This window comes from Globicephala melas, chromosome 10 (assembly GCF_963455315.2).
Source record: "Globicephala melas chromosome 10, mGloMel1.2, whole genome shotgun sequence".
NCBI lineage: Eukaryota > Metazoa > Chordata > Mammalia > Artiodactyla > Delphinidae > Globicephala > Globicephala melas.
The window spans coordinates 25,574,240-25,599,104 of NC_083323.1; the positions used below are offsets into that span (position 1 = coordinate 25,574,240).

The 24,865-nt window shown below is 43.2% G+C and overlaps 1 pseudogene; it reads right to left on the minus strand.

The window, feature by feature from the left end:
- Positions 1-11,593: 11,593 nt before the first annotated feature.
- LOC115852595 (large ribosomal subunit protein uL23 pseudogene) lies at positions 11,594-12,062 on the minus strand (annotated as a pseudogene).
- Positions 12,063-24,865: the final 12,803 nt, after the last annotated feature.

Consider the following 24,865-nt stretch of genomic DNA (forward strand, 5'->3'; position numbering starts at 1 on the left):
GATGTAATTCAGCCATCTGAAAATGGCGTGTGGGAAATGCCAGTTACTGACTCACTTACCTTGAAATAATACATCTTGACATCTTGGGGGTCAGGATGAGCTACCCATTCAGATAATTTTCTATAAATTTCTCCAGACAGAGGCCCCATGCCCCTCTTACTTCACCTCTCCACACCGAAACAACTCACATAATAAATTATGAGGCCGGAGAAGAGCTGGGTTTTGTGGAAACCAAAGCTTATACAATTTAGAGGGAGGTGGGCTCCTTCTTTAGGAAAAAGAATGCAAAATTGTAAACAATGAAGTCGAATATTTACATAAAATGGGAAAAGAAATTACAGCCAGTCACAAAATTTAAAAAGCTGACAGGAACTTCCTTGGTGGTCCAGTGGTAAAGACTCCACACTTCCACTGCAGGGGGTGTGGGTTCGATCCCTGGTTGGGAAACTTAAGATTCCGTAGGCTGCGTAGCATGGCCAAAAAATTTAAAAAATAAATAAATAAAATAAAAATAAAAGGCTGACAAATACTACAAAAATCTAGAAAAATAATATCTTCATTATTTGATGGCTTGACACATCTAATATCCTCTCTATTGTTTGGTGACATACCTCTGTACACTTCTTATGACAATGATTTTGTAACATCCTTTTCTACCAAAAGATTACTCAGTCTTTCCTCTAGCATGGTTGAATAAATTTCTTTATTGATATGTTAGAAAAGGTTTTTCAACCTCAGAACTGGTTACTGGTAAACCATGTAATTTTTTTAAATTGTTGTCAAATTTGGGAAATCCTACATCAGCTTTCTTTCATATAGAAGCTGTAAGATTTCATGCATATTTCAAGTTTTGTTGCACAGGGACTACTCTTCAGTACTTTTTGAATTAATGACCCTCATTAACCCGTTTGTCATTGATAACCCCATTGTTCTGGTGGATTATGATGTCAGTATTTTATGCTAGATCAAGAAGAAACAGATATCAAACAATATAGAAGCTTATTCTTTACTTCTATTCAAAACTTCTCTCTTCCTCTTTATGAATTACTACTTTGGATATAATCTGAAAAAAAAAATTGCTTATTTATGACTCCCCTTCTCTTCCCATTCCTACCTAGCTCCCTTCTGCACCCTGCAGGGCCTCTCACATATGTGGACACTCCAGTCCATACAACCAAGCTTTATCCATAGCCTCCAGCAAACTGCTGTGCCTTGGCCACTTCTTGGGCCTAGGGGTGTGCATTCCTATAGCATGGTCCACTCTTGGAAGTCTGGACTCAGGGGAGAGGCCCATGTAGATCCTGGGAGCGGGTTCAGGACCATTTGGACAGGGAATTTTGTAGGCCTGGGTACTCAAATTATGGGAAGAAGGGAAGGGTGTAAATTCCTGGTGGGCACAGCCCCTGGACCCTGCAGACTTCTCATCTAGAGGGGAGGGGTGCAGCAGGAGGAGAGTCACAGTGAGGCTCTCTGATGTGTGAGGCCCAGGGCAGGAGCTCCTGTTGCTCAGGACCAAAGGCAGTGCTGATACCATCTTAAATTTCCTTTAACCAGATCTCCAAAGTGCCCACACCCACTCCAGTTCCACCCAGCATGAGGGGAAATGTGATGCAGATTTTACTAAAACATGAGACCCCATTGAACACATTACTAGAGCCCTTCTGGCACCTTGGAGGGGGCCCATGCAAACGAGGGATTTCTTTGGTTTCACAGTAAGTTGCCTCTGTGTAATATGCAGCAATTATCTGGGGATCTGGCACACTGAATGAACACCAGTCTCAAAGTTGGACCTCGAATTTAAATTTTTGTCCTTATTCAGTGCTAAAGTTTTAAGGGAATCCCTGCACTGATTCTGCACCCTTAGAACCATTCCTTGCCTTTTGCTTGCTCTGCTCTGTATCTCAGAAGGCCAATGCCAGTCTGCAGGAGATTGAGGGGATAGGAAAGAAGCCAGGGTATTTCTCCCTCTCCCTCTCTGCCTGAGGCCTCTTCTCCATGTCTCTAACTCTCACTGGATGGACCTCTTGCTTCATGGTTCCAGCTTTTCCTGGGTGACCCTGTACCTAAGTTCCAGTAACACCACCTCCTCCTTTTGTCCTTCCAATTGAGTGGTTCTCACCCAGGGACGTTTCTGCCTACTCCCCACCCCCTCTACTCAAGGGACATTTAGCAATGTCTGGAAACATTTTTGGTTGTTACAGCTTAGGTGAGGGGGGGGTGCTACTGGCATCTAGTGGCTGAAGGCCAGACATAAAGACTAAACATCCTATGATGCCCAGGACAGCCCCTCACACCAAAGGATCAGCTGGCCCAAAATACCAATAGTCCCAAGGTTGAGAAACCTGCTCTAGCCTAAGGGCAGTAGTGGCTCCTTCCATTGCTCATCTCAGGTTCGCCTCATTGTTCTGTCTGGTGCTTAGCTGTTCCGTTATGTGTCACCAATCCCCTGTATTAAATTCCTTCTGTTTAAACACTTAAAGTGGCTTCTGTTTTCTTGGTTAAATTGACTAATGCCTCCCCAGAGTATCAGCTCAGCTTCTTTACTTTTCTCTTCTCTACTCAACTAAGTCAATGATAATTTCTCTGCCACCTCCCCATCTGTATTAATCAGGTTTCTCCAGAGAAACAGAACCAATAGGATATATATATATAGATATAGTTATAGATATAGATAGATATAGATATATAGATATAGGTATATATAGATATATATCTCAAGAGATTTATTATAGGAATTGGTTCATATGGTTATGGAGGCCTAGAAGTCCCCTGATCTGCTGTCTGCAGGCTGGAGATCCAAGAAAGCCGGTGGTGTAATTCAGGCTGAGTTCAAAGGTCCAAGAATCAGGAGCATCAATATCTGAGGGCAGGAGGAGATGGACATCCCAGCTTAAACAAAGAGCACATTGCCCTTCCTTTTCCTTTTTGTTCTATTCATGCCCTCAACGGATTGGGTGATGCCCACCTGCTCTGGTGAGGGTGATCTTCTTTACTCAGCCTCCCAGCTCAAATGCTGATCCCTTCGGAAAGCACCCACACAGCCATATCCAGAAATAATGTTTTACCAGCTATTTGGGCATTTCTTTTCCCAGTCAAGTTGACATATAAAATTAACCATCACACTATCTCACTCTTTCACTCCAGAACTTTATCGTTTTCATAGAGTATTTTTTGATTAAGAGACTATATTATTTTATTATGAAGCTCACCCAGGGTTATAAAATGAGCAGAAGAAAATGCATAACTTTCTTTTACTAAATAAAAATAGAGCACTCAGATTAATATAATCCAATATCCATCCTTCAGAATATATTATTTTAAAAATGCATTTGGTTAATTTAATATTACTATAAATACAAAGTGTAGATTAATTTAAACCTGATTAAAGTGAGGTCTTTGGGGATTCTTCTTAATTCCCTGTTTGGCAAAATTGAAGAGAGTGCTATTTTCTTTTTTCCTGTATTTAAAAAATTTTCAGCATAACGAGTTGAGTTCAACTTATGGAGTGCCAAAGTGACGAAAAAAAATACATTTTGGGCTTCCTCCATGTCAGGGGATGTATTGGTTTCCTAGTGTTGCCAAAACAATGCACCAAAACCTGCATGGAGTAAAATGACAAATTTATTTTCTCAATTCTGGAGGCCAGAAGTCCACAATCAAAGTGCTAGTAGGGCCATGCTCCCTCTGAAGGTGCTGGGGAAGGAACAATTCCAGGCCTCTCTCCTAGCTTCTGGTGGCCTCACACATTCCTTGGCTTGTAGACACATCACTCCGATCCTCTGTCTTTACGTGGCGCTCTCCCTGCATCTTCACATGGTCTTTCCTCTGTGTGCATCCATGTCCATGTCCAAATTTTACCTTTTTATAAGGATACCAGTTATATTGGACTAGGGCCCACCCAACTGAGCTCGTTTTAACTTAATTTCCAATTAAGGTCCCATTCTGAGGTACTGAGAGTTAAGACTCCAACATACCTTTTTTTTTGGGGGGTGGGCACTATTCAACCAATGACAGGATTGTTCATGTTTCTGTACCCTTTTTAATGACTTTTTGAGTGAGGGGAACTTGTATATGCATTCAGGCTCAAAAGATATATTTTAACTTTGCTTTTTTAAAGAGTAGTTAAAACGTCTATTTGTCTTTAGGGAACTTACTCAACAAATACCTGGTAGGCAGCTTCTATGCATTAGGTATTGTGTTGAGCATACAGATGACCAAACAAAGTCCCAACTGTGAAGGATCTCACTCATAGTCTAGTAGGTGCCATGGATAGGAAAACAATTCTAATGTAGTCCGAGAAGTGCTGTATTAGAGATCTAAGGAGGGAATTGTGGCTCAAACAGCACTGTATGGAGATGGAATCAGGGCTGGGTCAGGGGTGTGGCATCCTCCAGGAGCAAGGGAAGGGTAGTGCAGGTCTGAGAAACGGTGGACAGAGACCTGGAGAGCAGGGGCTGCTCAGAGAGGCAGCACCATCTGTGGTCACTGCTCCCAGGAAGCACAGACAAAGGAGTGGGGAGTGGATGAGAACAGATGGAGGCCGTGCTAGGAAGGAGTGGTCTAATGTACCTTGCTAAGGACCTGGTGATGAGCAGCTGAGTTTTGTAATCAAGGGAGTAATATCAGATTTGTTTTGGAAAGATGAATTTGAGAGTACCACCGTCAGGGGTGGATTTCTGTTTGTTTACTTGTTTCTAAATTTAAAGTTCATTTCCTTGTCCTCATTACTAATCTCTCAACAGCTTTCACCAGAGTTGACTGCTTCCTTCTTTTTGAAATAATTTCCTCTCCTGGCCTCTATCACTGTGACTTTCTGGTTTCTCTCCTGGGTCATGGCTTCTCTTCCTTGCTGACTCTTCCTCTGTGAGTCTCAAGGCTCATGCAGGGACCTTCTTCCTTCTCTTCTCTCTTCTTATCTCCCCTCTTTCCTGGATGATCTCATCCAGATCCATGGCTTCAAATTTGTACCCCAGCCCTGGCCTCTCCCTTAAGACCCACACTTGTCTGTCTAACTGTCTCATCCATCCTGCCACCCGGGTCCCTATAGGCACCTCAAACTCAATATCTTAAATCTGTTTCTTCCCAAGGCTTCCCCAGCTCAGTGAATGGCCCACATTTGCCCAAGTAGTTGCTCAACCCCCAGAGGCAAGATTTATCTTTAATTCCTCCATTTCCTTCATCTCCCACATACAAATCCATCTCGGGATCTTTCTGGCTCTACAACCAAAATATGTCTTTATTTTTTGCAGTACGTGGGCCTCTCACTGCTGTGGCCTCTCCCGCTGCGGAGCACAGGCTCCGGACGCGCAGGCTCCAGATGCGCAGGCTCAGCGGCCATGGCTCACGGGCCCAGCCGCTCCGCGGCACGTGGGATCCTCCCGGACTGGGGCACGAACCCGTGTCCCCTGCATCGGCAGGTGGACCCTCAACCACTGCTCCACCAGGGAAGCCCCCAAAATATGTCTTTAATCCATCCATTTATCCCCATCTCCACTATCACCTCATTAGGCTAGGTCCCCACTGTCTCTTACCTAGCTGATTGCAATGGTCTCCTAACTGGTCTTTCCACACATGCCCTTATCCATTCTATTCTCCACCCAACAACCCTAATTATCTTATTAGAATTTTTAACCAGATATATCATTCAGTATGCAACTTGAACTTCTTACTATGGCCTGAAAGGCCTACTATGATCTGTTTCCTGTTTCTCTTTAATCTCACCATTCCAACCACTGTCCTTCCTTCTGTTCCTTGAAAACGCCTGTCCCTTTCCTGCCTCTGGGCCTTTGCACTTGCTGTTCCCTCTGTCTAGAACCTTCTCCCTAAACTGCTTGCATGTCAATCTCTTTCTCACCCTTCAGGACTTTGTTCACATGTCACCTTCTCAAGGAGGACTTCCTGGCCTATCCCATCTAAAGGAGGCCTCCACTCTTATTACTCTATTATATTTGTTTTTCCCTTGTTTTTTTATTACCTTGTTTATTTCCATCAGAGCATTTTTCAAAATATGAATGTATGCTTGTTTATTTAGTTGTTCATATTTTGTTTCTTCCTCTTGCCTCCAAACACCATTCCCTCCCTCCATTCCACAACTTAGGACCCTGTCTACAATATTTGTTATACAATATGGTACCTCGGGGAGATTTCTAAATACCCATCATCCATCAAGTAGCTCCAATGCTCCCATCACTGCACCTCTTTGTTTACATTGTATAATTTCATCTCCCCAACAATCCTATTGGGGTGGAATTATTATCCCCGTGCTACCAGTGAAGAAACTGTTTTAGAGGATTAGATGATTTTCCCAAGGCCACGTAGCCACTAAGATGTGGTGGAGGCAGGATATGAGCCCACATCTGTCTGGTTCTGAAGCCCTCTCCTTCTACTGGGCTGCATGCTGCAGTCTCTGGCACTTAGAGGAATATAGAGAAAGTATAACTTATGTTGCTACTCTTTTTCTTCTTTTGCTTGACCGACTTTAAACATCAACCTTCTGACACTTCCATGGACAAACATTCATTGGCCCATCATCCTTTCACTTGGGAAACTACTGCGTCCCATGCCTAGGAATCCTGCTTAGCCATATGGTACCAGGGACACTAACACCACCCCTCCCTTCTCCACATTGAGTGCACATGTGACCTGGGCTGGCCAATCAGAATATTACTTTCCCAGTTCTCCATACCATTATAGGAAGTAGCATGTGATCTGAACCAGGCCAATCAGCATCCTCTCTGGGACTTTGCTGGAGCTCTAGGGACAACTGTTCCTTTAGGATCATCAGGAGCTGCAAGTGGTTGTCTTAGTCACATAGAGAGATGCTGCTAAAAGAGGAAGCCAAACAGAAGACAGCAGAGCTAAGAGACGGATGGAGAGAGAGACAGAATCAGAAACTTAACATAATTTCAATCCTAACCACTTGCTTATTTGATTATTTGGTTAATATCTAGCTCCTCACTAATCTAGTTCCACAAGGGTAAGAATTATGTCTTGCTCTTGTTTGCCGTTGTCTCCCCAGTGCCCAAGGCAGTGCCTGCCATGTAGTAGGTGTCCCAGGTGTATCTGAATGATCGCGAGTATTGATTCTACCAGCAGTGTCTGAGCTCACAGCATAATGATAATATTCAAGAGAAATCGTTTCTATCTCCAGCTTTTGGAATGAGCTGCCTTCGTTTGTGAGGCTTGATTAAAATTGGAGGAAACTTAATCGTAGAGTCATATTTAACCATCTGATATATTTATAATGGGATACATAATAAGAATAATTTAGGTTATAATGGGTGTGGATTGAAAATGGGCAGGGATAATGCATTCTGGCTCTGTTCTTTAGAAATATGTGTGACGTCTGAGGCACTCTAATTTTTTTTAAAATTAATTATTTATTTTTTGGCTGCATTGGGTCTTCCTCGCTGTGCGCGGGCTTTCTCTAGTCGCGCAAGTGGGGGCTACTCTTCGTTGTGATGCGTGGATTTCTCACTGGGTGGCTTCTCTTGTTGCGGAGCACGGGCTCTAGGCGCACAGGCTTCAGGAGTTGTGGCACGTGGGCTCAGTAGTTGTGGCTCCCAGGCTCTAGAGCGCAGGCTCAGTAGTTGTGGTGCGTGGGCTTAGTTGCTCTGTAGCATGTGGGATCTTCCCAGACCAGGGCTCGAACCCATGTCCCCTGCATTGGCAGGCAGATTCTTAACCACTGTGCCACCAGGGAAGCCCTGAGGCACTGTAATTTAATTTGACTTTAATATGTTTTTAAGCACACTGTCAGATTATAACCTGATTCATCACTCATTCAGAGGCTAAAAATAGAGGCTGATACAGGAGGTTAACATCACCTAGCAAGGAGCGTTTCCTCAAAGGGATAGATGTAAATCAGAGGAAGCACGTCACTCACTCGTATCCAGCGCCACAGGCTGGGTACACCTGGTGCTTGGCAATTGTTTCAGGATGAAATGACTCTTGTGCTGAAACTGCTGTCATTCACGACAGGCGGTTTGAGAGGGTTTCAGAATATGAGACGACTGAAAATCTGACCCTAGCCAGCCCTTGATAAGCATTCCCTATGGACCATGGTCCCTGATTGCCAGTTGCTTTCATTTGGTGTCCAGGGAAGCAATTCAAACAGCGGGATGGACTGTGGGAAAGGAAGACAATTTGGGATGTCTCTTAATTTTTTTCTGGAAAACCCGCTAATCTTTCATTGTGTCCTAACTTCCCTTTTGGTAACATAAAAATGGTTTATGTTTCCCCTCTGGAGTCTGCCAAGTCCTTAGAGATCCTCGGGGGCGGTGGGGAGGGGCAGCACGAAAATAAAGGATGCAAATTGTGACACTGCTAGCAAGAGGAAGGAGAGGCGCTGACCTCTGATGGCTCACAGCCAGGCAGCACAATGAATGAAACTTGGCAATTTCTGCTCACTTGGGGTAGGCAGAGTTCAGGACTAGAATTACAGATGAGGGAAGAAAGTGATCATCTATGGAACATATAGCTGTGTGCTGGTCATGCTATTAGGTATTACCTTAACTGGTATTTTCTCGTAGGTATTACCTGCTTACCTAACAGGTATTATTGCATGGCATATGGTGTTACCTTAATAGTTGAACTGTTCTATAGACGAGGAACTTGCCTCTCATGGGAGGTAAGTAATTTCTAAGCCAGTAAGTTAAAGAAGCAGCGTTCATCTCCAAGACTAGCTCCAAAGTGCTGACAATTTTCCTCTTGGCATTACACTGTGCCACCTATATTCATCTATGAGACAGAAAAGCAAGAGAGATATTTGCCCAAATGTACCAATGACTGCAGGCCCCTTCGGGGGCCCCGGGTTTAGGTAGGAAGGGGCACCCATCTGTGGAGTAGGGATGGCTCAATTTCATGGACAACATTACAGTTTGGAAAGAATCAAGATCTCAACTTCTGTGCCCTCTGAGGTTTCTTTCATGGATCCCTTTTGTTATTTCAGGGCCTCCTCTGCCCGGCCTCCAACTCTCTCGGGCTTTACTCTAGCTCTGCCCACTTTGGTTCTACCTTTTCTTCTTCCCAACCACGTCCTTTTCCCCTACAGAATTTATTCATCTGAACCTTTCTTCTGGTCATGGGAAGTCATTAGCTTGCTTATTTCTTCGCAAGCTAATTCATGCATGGGTATTAGTGGCAAAAAAGTACTATGGGCAGTGTTCAGTAGTCTCTGACATCAATAAGACTCACTCAGACGACGTTCTGTCTCATTCAGTGGGTTCTGACGTGAGCCTTCAATCCGTTTTCACTGGGGGATTGGTGGAAACCAGGGGTGGTTAAAAGAAACATCTCTGGGGACTTCCCTGGAGGTCCAGTGGTTAAGACTCTGCACTTCCACTGCAGGTGGCACGGGTTCGATCCCTGGTCGGGGGAACTAAAATCCCACATGGTGTTGCCAAAAAAAAAAAAAAAAAAAAAGAAACATCTCTGTTCCCATCCCACCCTATGGAAATTTTCTCCTCCTCAGGGTCTTGTGAATCTTCACAGTTTACCATTCACCTTGCACTGAAACGCCCACTCCCGGTGCCAAGGACAGTATTGTAATGACTGAGCATGTCCTGGGAGCTGTTAGTAAAGGCTCAGATTTAACTGTCAAGTAGAATAAGTATCATCTGTGTTGCCAGAGATTCCCTCTCATCTCCTGGTCCTCTTGGGCTCTGCAGTGCGGACACCAGCATCCCTGGCCTCAGGAAGGCTGTTGTCTCTGAGACCCATGGACCCCTAGGGCTCCTGCTATTCTCTCTGACCTCAGAGTGACGTGATGGCAAATGCAAATTCACATCTTCTGTCGTGTGGAGACTTTTTCTTTGGTAAAATATACATGACACAAAATGTACCATTTTAACTATTCAGTGGCACTAAGTATATTCACATTGTTGTGCAACCATCACATCTATCCATCTCCAGAATGGTTTCATTATCCCAAACTGAAATTTCTGTGTTTATTAAAAAAAAGTCCCCACCCACCCTCCCTTAACCCCTGGTAACGTCTAATTTACTTTCTGCCTCTGTGAACTGGCCTATTCATGTAGGTGGAATCATACAATATTTGTCCTATGTCTGGCTTATTTCACTTAGCACAATATTTTCAAGATTTGTCAGTATGTATCAGAATTTCACTCCTATTTAAAGTGGAATAATAGTCCACTGTATGTATATACCACATTTTGTTTATCCATCCATGGACGTTTGGGTTGTTTCTACCTTTTGGTTACTGTGAATCATGTTGCTATGAACATTGGTGTACAAGTATCTGTGTGAGTCCCTGCTTTCTATTCTTTTGTGTATATACCTAGGAGTGGAATTGCTGGATTATATGGTAATTTTATGTTTAACTTCTTGAGGAACCACTAAACTGTTTTCCAAAACAGCTACACCATTTTATATCCCCACCAGTAATGCATGATGGTTTCAACTCTGGTTCGTTTGGTTTTTTTGTTTGTTTGTTTCTTTGTTTTGACATTTAATAGGAAGAGAACCACTTCCCACTGCACAGGTATTATGCCATCTTGAGTTCCCCTGTTGGCATATCATTTACCCATTAATCCATTCAGCAAAAATTTACCAAATACCTGTGAGGTGCTAGGCATTGTACTAGGCACTAGGCCCTGTTGGATAAAATAGACATGGGTTCTGTCTTCATAGTGCTTACTGTTTAGTTAAAGAGACAAGAAAGAAAGCAAAAATATGCATCATTGCAGATTATGATAGAGTTCTCTGGAGAAATGAACAGGGACAGTGATAAGGATAATTATAGCGTGAAATTTTATTATTTGCTGTTTTAGGAAACAGCATAGTGTAAGGGATTAAGATGTGAGCTTTGAGGCCTGACAAGATTAATATTAGCTCTGCCATTTCTAAACCTTTTGACCTTAGACGAGTTGCTTAAATCTCTTTGTGCCTCAGTTCCTGAACTATAAAATGGAGATCATAATAATAGTACTTACTTCAAAGGGTTATTGTGAAGATTACATGATAGGGTCCATGAAAAGTATTTGGCATGCTGCCTATCACATAGGAAGTACTCAGTAAATGTAATAATTTCATAGCTGCTCTTTGTAGGCTACGTGCTGTACTTATAACAATCCACACTTGGACTATTCAGCCAGTTATTCGTGTTATGACCCACTGACAACACACAGTGGTCAAGCTTCTGCTTCCTGATACTCTTGACCACATAAGCCTATCCCTCTAGGTCCAGAGCCCAGTGGCCTCCTCTCCTGGCCAGCCTCTAGTTTTCCATCAAAATCTCTGCCCATGCCCTTCCTTCTTCTAGCCAGGAGCGGTGGTATGAGAATAGAAGCTTCAAAGCTAGGCACATCTCTCTGTATCAGTTGGATGATCTTAGAAAATTACTTACCTCTCTGAGCCTCAGTGTTCCCCTTGGTAAGGCACATTGGAAGCTATTGTGATGATGGGAGATAATGTATCTCAAGTACCCTTATCAGCGAGTCAATCAACGACTCAATCATAACTTTCTCTAGAGATATCTTTTTTCATGGTGAATATATATATATGTATCTATATTTATATATCTATGTTATATAGCTATATCTATCTGTAGATATAGATATAGATATATTTAGAATTAGCCAGCTGGACTCAGTTGAGATGATCCCATTTGTTGGCAACATCCAAAGTCATGAGCCAGTCAAACATATGCCTTCTTTCCATCAGGCCTGATCAGGGTGTGACCTTGGCCATGTCAGTGTCACAGAGCTTCTTCACAGCCTGGTTGATCTGGTGCTTGTTGGCCTTGACACCCACAAAGAACACAGTGTGTCGTCTTCTGTCTTCTTTAAGGCTGATGTGGTGGTCAGAGGGAACTTAACAGTGGTGTAGTGGTCAAGCTTGTTTCTCCTAGGGGTGCTCTTCCAAGGATATTTGGGCTGCCTTCGAGCTGCAGTACCTTGGGCTGTCAGGAGGTAGATGAGGTGTGGATCATTTTTTGTGTGGCTAAAGACACCTTTCAGCACTGTTCTCTTGGCCTTCAAAGTGTTTGCTTTGGCTTCAGCTTTGGGAGGGACAGGGGTTTCCTGCCTCACTTTCGGCACCATCTTGAAAAGCTAGTAGTATCCTAAATAAAATTGATAAGAGCATTTTCAATATTGTCCTGTTAAATTGATGCTTATCTAGTCTAGAAAATTTTAAACTGGGCAGTTAAAGAGTTAATAATTGATTAAATAGGAGGCCCATCATTTTTATAAAAGGTTAACTTTAGGCTCTTGATCAGGAATGTCAAACCCATTATAATATAGCTTCTTCAAGACAATCAGGTACAATGTAAGGCTGCAAACAATGCCACCTTTTAAGCTTTGGTTTACCGCCTATGTGTACATTTTAATAAGACTCTGCTAAGTATAGGCCAAACAAATGATCCTCTAACAACAGGAATTCCAGGGGTCCTTCTGGTCAGGAGTCAGCAAACTATGGCCTGCAGGCCAAATACAGCCTACACCTTGTTTTTGTAAATAATCACTTACTGGAACACAGCCATGCCCATTCGTTTAGGTATTGTCTATGATGGCCTTTGTGCTACAAAGAGGCAGAGCAGTTTTAACAGAGGCTGTATGGCCCACAAAGCCATCTACAGTATCTCCTATCTGTCCTTTTTTTCAGAAGTTTGCCAGCCCCTATTGCAGGCCAAGACGGGAAATGTTTGGGCAGCAGCCTTCAAATTGTTTGTGTAGCCTTTAACCTACATGTGTTGTCTCCTGCTGTTTGCTGGTAGGGTCACTGTTCCGGTGTGCCTTGGGTGTTTCATGGGAAAGGCTTTAAGTGGCATTTATCAATAGACTTAGTTCAGCATTGCTGAATGAGTGTAGACTTAATTGTAACAAGACCCAATAATTTAGTGGCATGAATAAGGAAGTTTGTTTTCTGCTCATGAAATGTAATAATTTACATTATTACCCCACATAATTTATCCCACATATCCAGTGTGGGTATTCTAGGTGGCTCTGCTGCACAGAGTAATTCTGGGACTCAAGCTCTTTCCACCTAGTGGCTCTGCCCTGTGTTAGGGTCTGTTGTCATCTGCGTGGCCCAGGTTAAGTCACCACATCCAGTTTCCAGCAGTTGAAGAGGAATGGAGAACATAGATGAGTATGATGTGTGTGTGCCCAGAAATGGCACACGTCACTCCCACTCATACTCCATAAGCTAGAATTTGGTTGTATGACAGCACCTAATGGCAAGGGAGCCAGAGAAGAAGAAAGAGAGCTTGTCTCTCTCAAAGTAGGTAAGAAGGAATTCTCCGTGGGCATCAAGGGTCCTCTAACAACTCCTTGGCCTAAGTTGTAGAGCTTTAGCTCTGCCAAAGGTAGTTTCATGCCAGAGCGTGGTGGAACCTAGCTAGATACGCTGCCCTGATTCTATCAACTCCATCTCCACTTACTCTTCCCTAATAGTTCTGCTCTGTCACCCCCTGTAGCTCCTTCTTCTCTTTCTAACACTTCTTCTTTTTATGAGTGTGGACAGTTAATTCCTAGTAGGACATCTGGCTCTTGCAGCCCTAAGAATGCTAACAAAAAAGATGTAGGCACTATTATTTTCTCCATATTAAAGATAAAGAAACTGAGATAAAAAACAATGAAGTAAGCTGCCCAAGGTTATAGCTGGTCACGTGTGGCACTTGAAAAAAAGACATTTTAATCTCTTTTCAATCCCTTTTGCTGGGTGGGGATTTTATTCCAGAATCTGGCCGATAAGCATGCTGTGAACATCTTACCCTTGCTGAATTAGCAACCATCATTTGTCAAGGAATTTTCTTTTCACATTTGCAGAAATATTCTTTCCTGTTGTTTACCTTTTTATTTTGTTTATACAGAGCTGGTTTTGTTTTTCCCCTGATGGTTAGAAGCTTTATGCTTTTATGCAGTAAAACCTGCTGATGTTTTCCTTTATGATTTTTTCCTTACATCCAGGCTTAAAAAACCATCCTCCTTTGAGAATGATAATACATATTTAATTAGATCTTCTTCCTGTTTTCCAGTGTTTGATTTTTTAAATTGTTATTTACTTTTTTTTTTTTTGGTGGTACGCGGGCCTCTCACCGCTGCGGCCTCTCCCGTTGTGGAGCACAGGCTCCGGACGCACAGGCCCAGCGGCCATGGCTCACGGGCCCAGCCGCCCCACGGCATGTGGGATCCTCCCGGACCGGGGCACGAACCCGTGTCCTCTGCGTCGGCAGGCGGACTCTCAACCACTGCGCCACCAGGGAAGCCCTGTTATTTACTCTTATCCGTCTTGAATTGCTTTCGTCTGTGGAAAAATGAAGATTCCCATTATATTTAGATTTGACTCTACCAGAGAAAGTATTTATTTCAAACAGGCTTAAATGGAGAAAGCCAATACCAGTGACTGACCCCCAAGAAATCCATACCATATTGTTAGTGATAAGATTCCTTAATAGAAGGCTAGGGAGGGTCTAGGTATGGGGTTGCTTATCGCAGGCAGGTGAGTTCATTTCACAGCTGTTGTGAGTGTACTGGATGCTGCTGGCCCACTGGCCACATACCTTCTCCTGACTCGTGCATCCATCCCCCAGGTACTGTGAGTTTGGGCTGCTAAGCATTCACAGATACGTCCTTCTCCAGAGAATTGCCCTCAGCCCAAAGGGAGCCACTCCACCCAGGGAATTACACCTATGCCCCTCCCGACGCCTGGGTCATAACCAGCAGCCAGTGACTGATTGACACGGGGTACAAAAGGCTGACCCCCTTGCCTCAAGGTGGGATCAGCTTTGTGATGCTATTTATGCTGCTGTGCTTCCCCGTGGAATCATCCTGAAGTTCATCTCTGGCTGAGGTCCTCCCCGTGCTTAGTTCCTCCTCCTGCCCTGTTCCTCTCCCTCACTCTTCCTCCTGAGTCCTCCTTCACTAAACCGTATGCACCCCAAACCCTGTCTCAGGCTCTGCTTCTAGGGAATGTGATCTGAGACAGTGAGAAAATCTAATTTAAGTAACATTCTAATACACATAATTTATAATCTAATGTATGTAACAAACATGTCTTACAAACTTTGTAGACATAGACTCAAGATCAAAGGTTCTATTTTCAAGAGTTTAAACAAATGTGTAATACACTGTTAACTATGTTGGAGAGTTTTTTACCCTTAAATACTGAAACTGTATTGAGCAGGATTATTAGAGATAAGAATTTTTTTTTTTTTTTGCGGTACCCCGGCCTCTCACTGTTGTGGCCCCTCCTGCTGCGGAGCACAGACTCCGGACATACAGCCTCAGCGGCCATGGCTCATGGGCCCAGCTGCTCCACAGCACGTGGGATCCTCCCGGACCGGGGCACGAACCCGCATCCCCTGCCTCGGCAGGCGGACCCTCAACCACCGCGCCACCAGGGAAGCCGGAGATAAGAATTTTTTAACTTAAGATAGTTGACCCACCTGGATGATATTTATTGTTCCTTGTTTTTTGAGGTTTCTGGGGTGTAACTATTCTCTAATCCCCTTTCATCATTGTACTGAGAAGAGTAATGTAACCTCAGGATTTGGAATGCTCCGTGTACTTTTGTTCATGAGATTTGCCTCTCACGCCTTACCATTAAATACCATGTAGCATGTTACCTATAGTCCTTTTCGTTTCAGTCAAAGAGGAATCAAACTACTTCCACAGTGGCAGGAATTCATTTCATTCTTCAGAATGTACCCAGCACCAGCTATGGAATAATACTTCCCTTCCCTCACAATGATTATTTTCCAAGGCAACACCACTTGGATCTCAGCATTTCATTTTCTTTTCCATCCCCAGCTTGGCCTCTAAGGATTTTTATTATTCTCTACCTCACATCTGAAGAAGAGACTCGGTGACTTGCTTCAAGTGGGAAGGCCAGAACCTTCCTTCACGCTCGGAACCTCAAGTTCCAAAGGTACTGTTGACCCTTCCTAGACCCATGCAGCACCTCAATCTGTTTGTACGCGTGTGGACTCAGCTGCTTCTGTTCGTGGCATTGATCTGTTAAGCAGTGACCCTTCCCTCAGTCTCTCTACATTCTGTCTCACTCCATTGGTTTATTAAGAATGAATACTATATGTGCTTTGAAAATGAACTCAACACTCCTGGGGCTTGCTTTGAGTTCCTCTCTCTGTTCAGATAGGACAGCTAGAAGATGGTGCAATGTTGATTTGCTTTTTTGATTTAGACTGTTTCTTTTTTCCTACCCTTGAGATCTCAAAAACCTTCTTAAGCAGCAGCCTGGAGGAACACAAGCGGTATGGGGAAGGGAGGAGAGAGCTAAGGAAGGAAAGGGTTAGTTGAGGAAGTGGAGGGGGTGGGGGAGCAAGGCTAGTGATTTTCTGGGGTTGGCTAGGGATCTGACCCTTATTTTCTGAGCGCTGGGCATTTCTCCCATTCTGGATCACTCTTCCCTGGTGCTCATCCTGCTATCTACGGGGCTGTACAAAGAGAAGGATATGAAAAAAGCATCAGCGTGGGCTTTGGAGTTAGTTACACCTGGCTCTGAATACACCACTTTTAATCTATTGACCTTCTGAAAGTTACTTAAATGCTCTTATATCTTGTGACGTGCACAGTATATCATCTGGTCTTTACGTGGATTCATGTTAGATGGACTTTTTCAAAAACCATTTAGATGAGGAAGTTATCCTAAGTGTGTGGATTCCCCTGACCTTAATTAGTTGGCCACTCTGGTTAATGCTGCTGAGGCCCAGAATTTTGGAGGCAAAAAAAGGGACCTCTGGTCATCTTACCCAATCACAGTCATTAACCCTGTCAAGGGCACCTGCCTCAACACTGGCCTCCTGGGTTGTCGTTAGGGTCAAATGAAGTACAAGGTGATTTAGGTACTATTATTACTAGCATCTCCATGTTATGGATGTGTGATCTGAGGCACAGAAAAATTAACTTGCCTATCTCACAGCTAGTGATTGACATAGCTAGGATTTGAACCCAGGCCACAAGAGATCCAAATAAAAATAAAATTATGGGACTATGCGATTTTCTCTTATATTTAAGGTTAGGTTACTTTATTTTGCATCTAGGCAACTTTCTTAGAATGAAAAAAAATATTTTGCTGACATTTTTTCATAATATTTTTCCAAATATCGTATGACAACCGGATACATAATATTTCATACTCAAATTTCCCAACGTGATCCAAATAAGACTATTTTTACAAAATTATTTGAGGGCTTCGTCAGTTTTCCCAAGGGCCTCTCCTAAGCCTCTGATAATTCAAATAATTTTCTTTTGAAGTGCCCGTGCAATTGGTTTTGATTGTATTTGCATTGCAGACTCACATAATTAGCAGGAGGCGCTCTGGCAAAAAGAGGTGTAAGAGGACATGTACTAGCATTAAGAGGAGAAGTGATTTTCGAGGGGGAACAAGTTTGATATTAGTGAATATTTTTATCTTAAGATGACCTTTGCTTCCCTATGTAACTTGACAATAGCAGGGACTTGGGTAATAAGGGCTGAGCTAATGAGAACCCTCTGGCATTTCATAGACATTAACTGTCTGGCCTTCTTTAGAGAATGGCTACAGCTTAACTGATTTGATAAGGGTATTTGGTGAGTCACTGAGGCAGACAGATTGTAAGGTGACCCCAATGATCTTTGCCTCCTAGAATCCATGCTCTTGTGTAATTCTCTCCCTCTGAGTGTGGGTAGGTCCTGTGACTTGTCTCTAATCAATAGGTAATGGAATGCATGTGATTACATGCACACATTAATTATCTCACAGTTTCTGTGAGTCAGGAGTCCAGGCAAGACTTTGTTGGGTCTCTACTCCAGGGTCTCATCTGAAAGCTGCAATCAGTCTTGGCCAGGGCTGCAATCTTAGCTCAAGGTTTGACTGGGGAAGGATCCACTTATAAGCTCACATGATTGTTGGCAGAATTCAGCACCTTGAGGGTTGTTGGACTGAGGGCCCTGGTTCCTTGCTGTCTGTCAGTTGAAGTTACCTTCAGTTTCTGCCACGTGGGCCTCTTCATGGGGGAGGTTCACAACATGGCCACTTGCTTCATCAATTAAGTTTCTAAATCTGAAGCAATTTGTTATCTAGCAATAGATAATTAACAATACAATTATCATATTCAAAATCAAGTCATTTATGCCAATGTTTATTGAGAGAATCCCATGTACAGAGAAGCCTGCACTAGCTCTGGGGATACTGTGGTGAACAAGAGAGAAAATGGATCTTCATGGAGCTTACAGTCTAATGAAATGGATGACTGTGATATTGTGATTTTTTGTTTTACTGAGGTATAGTTGATGTACGTTATTATATAAGTTACGGGTATATAACATAGTGATTTATAATTTTTAAAGGTAATACTCCATTTATATTATAAAATATTGGTTACCTCCCCTGTGTTGTACAATATATCCTAGTAGCTTATTTTTTAATACATAATAGTTTGTACCTCTTGATCCCCTATCCCTATCTTGCCCCACCACCACCACCTCTCCCCACTGGTAACCACTAGTTTGTTCTCTATATCTGTGAGTCTGTTTCCTTTTTGTTATATTCACTAGTTTGTTTTAATTTTTAGATTCCACACATAAGTGATATCATACAGTATGTGTCTTTCTCTGTCTGACTTACTTCACTTAGCATAATACCCTCCAAGTCCATGCATGTTGTTGCAAGTGGCAAAATTTCATTCTTTTTTACGGCTGAGTAGTATTCCATTGTGTGTGTGTATATATATATATATATATATATATATATACACACACACACACACACACACAATGGAATACTATATATATATATATATATATATATATATATATATATATATATATATATATATATATACACACCACATCTCCTTTATACATTCATCTGTTGATGAACACTTAGCCTGCTTCCATATCTTGGCAATTGTAAATAATGCTGCTATAAACATTGGGGTATATGTGATACGGTGATCTATGTTAAGAAATATATATTTGGTCTTCATCCCTGGTTACGGGCACAGAGCTCCTAAAACCCTTGGAATTTCCTGAGTGATAGGAGAGTTTTTCGTTATTCATAAGGAACCCCTTCTGAGCAGACCTGTGTTTTTACTAATAAGGTAGCTTAGGGGCCCCTAGATAGCCTCAGGATGGGGCTGGTCACCAGGAGAACTTGTGATTAGAAGGTCGGAGCTTTCAGCTCTACCCACTGATCTCTAGACAGGGAAATGTGGTGGTGTGCCTTCCCCTTATAAAAATTCCGCCTTATAGAAGCTGTTGAACAACAAGATTTAATGAGCTTCTGGTTTGATGTATACATTCACATACCAGGAGGGTGGTGCACCCCGGTTCCTGAGCTCGGACCTCTTCATTTGGCTGTTTATCTGTATCCTTTATAATATCCTTTATAATGAATGATAAACATAAGCAGATATTTCTCTGAGTTCTGTGAGCTGCTCTAGCAAATTAATCAAACCTGAGGAGGGGGTAGTGGGGACCTTTGGTTTATAGCTAGTCAGCCAGAAGCACAGGTGACAGCTTAGACTCATGATTGGCATCTGAAGTGGAAGCAGTGTATAGGATGGAGCCCTTAACCTGTAGGATCTGACACTATCTGCAGGTAGGTAGTGTCGAATTGAGTTAAATTTGTAGGACACCCAGTCAGTCTTTGCTGAGAACTGGAGAATTGCTTGGTGGGGTTGGAAAAAACACATTGGAATGACATTAAACAAGTAACTATTACATGAACTCTGTATTTTAATACTACCATCAGAATTCAGTAGAACTAACTGGATACCTATACATGAATATTATTGAACATTCACTATAGTCATAATATTTTTTCAGCAAAGCATCCATAGAAAATCTACCTTTAAGCCATGAAGTTTCTCATAGCCTGAGATAATGCCACCATTCCTTATAAAAGTGAGGACAGGGACTTCCCTGGGGGTCCAGTGGTTAAGACTCCATGCTTCCATTGCAGGAAGCGTGGGTTCGATCCTTGGTCAGGGAACTGAGATCCCGCATGCCACGCGATGAGCCCCCCCACCCCTCCAAAAAAAGCGAGGACATGCTCACCCTCTCTCCAAAAGGAGAGCCCTAAAGTCTTAGCAGTCCCTGAATCTGACTCCAAGTCCAGGATTTCTGAGAAATGAGCATGCCTCCTCAAGTTTAGTAACAAGCCCATCTTGTTATTCTATAATCTCTGGACTAAGTTTTAAGATTAACCATCATTAATACAGTCTATATAACATAGTAGGAGAAAAGCAGAAGGAAATAAAATAGACAATCAGTTAACTGCATAAATATATACTTGATAAAACAGGGAAGGTAATAATAGCAAACACTATTTTCCAGGCACTGTACATACATGTTAACTCATTTCATCTTTATAATAATGCTATAAGTAAGGACTATCATTTTACAAATGGGGGAAATTGAGCCAAAGAGAATATAAGAAGCTTGCATAAGGTCTTCAGCAGTAACTGAGATTTGAACCCGTGTTGTCTGACTTCAACTTCTGTGTATTTAACCTCCTGACTTGACCCTTCCTACCATTGTAACACATCACTGGTCAGGGACCCAGTATGTCTATTCTGTCCGTACTTTGGCTACAACTAAGCACTCAAGAACTGAGGAAATAACTATAGAGGGGATTCAAGGATCCACTAGGATCCACTATAAATGGTCCTGCTGTGGGTGAGCCCCACTAGCACCTGTATTCCATAAACTCCCTTACACCAACCAGAGAACCGCAAATGGCATTTAGAGCCTCCAGATCTTAGCATCAGCTGGGAATAATAATAAAAATCCTGAAAGACCAATGCAAGCCCTTTTCCCAGGGCCCAGTTACCCTGGTATGTGGCTCCAAGTGCATTTGTTAAAGGGAAGGAGGAAGACATTGGTGTACACCCACTGTGCCCCAGCTGGAGGAGGGGGACCTTGGTGTACACCCGCCGTGCCCCTGCTGGAGGAGGGGGACCTTGGTGTACACCCGCGGTGCCCCTGCTGGAGGAGGGGGACCTTGGTGTACACCCGCGGTGCCCCTGCTGGAGGAGGGGGACCTTGGTGTATACCCGCGGTGCCCCTGGTGGAGGAGGGGGACCTTGGTGTACACCTGTGGTGTACACCCGCGGTGCCCCTGGTGGAGGAGGGGGACCTTGGTGTACACCTGTGTTGCCCCTGCTGGGTTACTCCTAAAGAGTATCTTGTGTCCCTTTTTTCCAAGGGTCTTTTAAGTGACTTGGGTCTGGGAATTGGGTAAAGGACTGTGACTCTCTATCTTCATGATAAAAATCAGACCCTGTTCCCCAGACTTAGATTTTGTTATTGTTGTTGTTATAGAAATTTAGTCACACTTTGGTATCCATGTGTTTCAGCCCCAAAGACCCTACAATCTATTATGCACTCTCCACCATCCCTAAGAATCAAATCCTTCTGAGAATCACACCCAAGCCTTCTGCCTATTTCAGGAATGTGAACCCACTGTGAAGGTTAAAGCTGACATCTACTCCTTCAGGAAACCTTTTCCCATGGAGGCATCTCCTGCTATCATCCCTGGCCTACAGAAGGCAAGTACTTTTCAGGCATGCTCATGCTCTTCTCATCAGTGGATTTTTCTTCTGAAACTGGGTGAGTAGTTTTAAAAGCTATTATAAATCCACTGTCATATTCCTGTCTCTGTAAGTCTTTGGATTCCCTTCTGTATGCTCCATCAAGGAATGTATGGCATCTGAACCTCACATGCACAGGCCGCCGCTGAGACTCAGTCTCAGACAACCAGTCAAGAAGTGGACGCCTCTTCCCGTTGTTTAATCTAGCACGTTGTATCCAGCATTTTCGGTGAGGGCACCTGTAAGATGAGCTTGATCCAATCTAAAATTCTGACCTTCTCTTCCTAACACTCTCAGAATACTTTCCCATAATCCTGCAAGGCTTTTGGTGTGTCTGCCTTCTCTTCCTAGGTCTGATTTTGATTTCAGGGTGTGCTAGAATCAGCCTCTAGCTTTGGGTCTGGAGTCAGTGAACAGAGGAAGGGGTGGGCCATGAGGACATCCCCTTGCAAGGTGACCAGCGAGTGAAGCTGGTGTCTTTGAACAGCACAGGACCAGCCTCATCAGAATGGGAGGAGGGGCTGCTTTTGTTGGTCCAGGAAGCTCTGTGAGTTCTAGGGCTTTAGATTCTTGGGGCTGTCTGACACCTCCAAAATATGTCCGTTCCAGTACTCGGGGGAAGAGCCACTTTTTCTCGATAAATGCCCTGAAAGACCTGGTGAGACTTGAACTCAATCTGTTTTGTAATTCGTCGGTCTTCAGACTCCGTCTCTGCCTCCGACTTTGCAGCTGCATTCGCTCAGTGCCTGCAAGAAATACAAGAGTATCTTAGGGAAGCCACAGAACCTTTCTCATTCACTGACCGTGCTCTGAAGTGAGAATGTAAACGCCTAAGCTTGTGATTTTTTTTCTTTAAATTCTATCATGCAGTTAACTGGAATGACTCACCTCAGAGCCTTTTTATTCCTTCCTTCTCCACCTGCCAGAGCCTTGCTTTCACTGGCATTTCATTCTGTGTGACTATAGTTGATCATTTTGGTGTTTTGCCACTGGGAGCCATGGACTAATATAAACACAACTCATGATATAATCAAAATGCAACTTTATATTTACCACCAACTCTTTCAACTTCATTCAGGGTTGAAGGAGAAGAAGGTCTTCCTCTACCCCCGGATGGAACTTCTGACAGCTTCTCTGGCCTTTCTTGCTCTCCCTGACTACCTTCACCTCTACGTGCTAGCTGTCATTTTCTTTTTCTCTCAGGTTGAAGGTAGGGTAGAGATGAGAGGGAAAGAGGCGAGTGAGTTATGACCTGATCTGGTGGCTTCGTGTTCTCTGGGCCTTGCAGATGATTAAAGCTGGTGACCCCTGGGGGGCCTGTAGGATGCTCAAGCTGATTCGTCTCTCAGGGCAGTTGCATAGGAATTTCGGACGCCCCCTACAGGCCGCCTCTCCGGCAGTTCCCTCGATTCCAGTGGATGTATCTCTATTCTGGATGGTTCCTTTCAACTCTTTCCTCAGCCCCTGGATATCCAGCAGTGCACGCTCAGCTTTTATTGCCAACGTCCTTCTAAAAAGACCTATCATTAGGATCCAAGGCTTTCTCCTTTTTAACCCACATGTAGTTACGGGAAATCTCATCCCCTGCGCCAGCAAACTCCGGGAGTGCCTGATGATTGCAATGTAGTAGCCCTCCTGGGTCCTGTATCTCCAGAGCACTTAACCCTTCTAAACATTCTGTATTTTGATGGAGGAGTTAGACTTCAGTCCATGACTTGATTGTGCTTTCTTGGTCAGTAGTCAGACCCTGGTCCTCTATGCCTTCCAGCTGCAGGGGGCTTCATTTCATAACTTACGCTGTGGTCTACTGGAAATTCTCTCACTAGACTTGAGGTTGGGAGATAGCACCTAGCACCCCGCCCCGCACCCCCGCTTTGTCCAAAGGAGAGAGGACTTAAAGCAGAGCAGAAGCCTCTTCAAAAAAGATCTCCTCAATCATTTTCTCCAAATCATCTCTCTGACCCCCTTTTACATCCTTGATTTCTTTGAGAAGCCCAGGAGATGTAGGGCAGGTTCTTCTTCCTGCCCTGTAAATTCTGCCTAACGGGGGAGGTTGAGGTCTGGGGCTGGGCTCACTCTTATTTTGGCATCCTGAGATATAATCTATTGATGCATCTCCCTAAACTAAGGAAGAAACAGTATCATCCTAACTTGTATTACAATAGTTTTCATGACTCTTTTACTACCGGGTGCCAGTGTTTTACCTGTATCGCATCCCTACTCTTTTCTTATCCAACCAGGTCACCTAGTCCATCCCAGATTCCCAATACCTTGGGACCTGTTTCAAAGAAAGAATCCATTCCAGCTAGTTTCAGTAAAAAATTATTGCACAGTATTAACTAGAATTTCTGGGAGGGCCGACAAACAAAGCCTGCATGTCATACAGTCAGAAGCAAAGCAACCAGGAAACGTGTCCAACTACATCACAAATGTCCAAACACACCACAGGGGTGTTCTAGCAGAAATCCTGCTGTGGCTGCCAAGGGATGCTCAACATCTATAAAACCTGAACTGAGCACCAGTATCCCCATTGCAGTTCCTGCAGAAAAGCAAATGCCCCAGGGCCATACTTACTAGGAGAATAGTGTGTGTGTAAGTTTTCGCCTGTATCCCAAGTCTTGCTTAAGTTTGGGGTTTGTTGGAATAGAGTCACATGTCTATATCATAGCAGCAAAGGGTTTTAGGATATGTGTTGTCTTTGTTTGTCTCTATCTGTGGAAAGGAGAATTCATAATATAGAAGAACTACAAAGAAAAGATGTGGGGCAGACACAAATGAAAAATGTCCATTACAAAACTCTTATGAAAGAAAAGCTTATGGTCCCAATCGATAAACTATTTTGACTATATAAAACAAACAAAAAACCCTCTTATGTACCTTTTGAATTTTGCATATAATACCCATTCAAAATATAAATTAAGAAAAATTTAAATCCATTTTTCTGAGGCTTTTCCCATGGACCATCTTTCTGTGCTCAATCCTCTTAGGCTGTTGCGGTCTTCTAATATCTCGTATTGTCATTGTTCTTTAACACTGTTGATTGTTCTGACTGACCCTTTGATAGTCTTTGACCTCATTTAGTTGTGTTGTTACAAAGATAAATGAGGTAATGCATTTAGAACTTATAGTGCCTGGTACATAGTAGGTAATCAATACTGGTAATCCTCCCACTTCTACTTCCCTAATATTATTGCCTGTGGTTGTTTCTCAAGTCTTGATTGTAAAGAACTCATTGAGATGTAGCAGGTGCATTCGAGTGGTTTTCCAGTTAATGTCCTGACAACTTAAACATGAAAACTGTGACGTTTG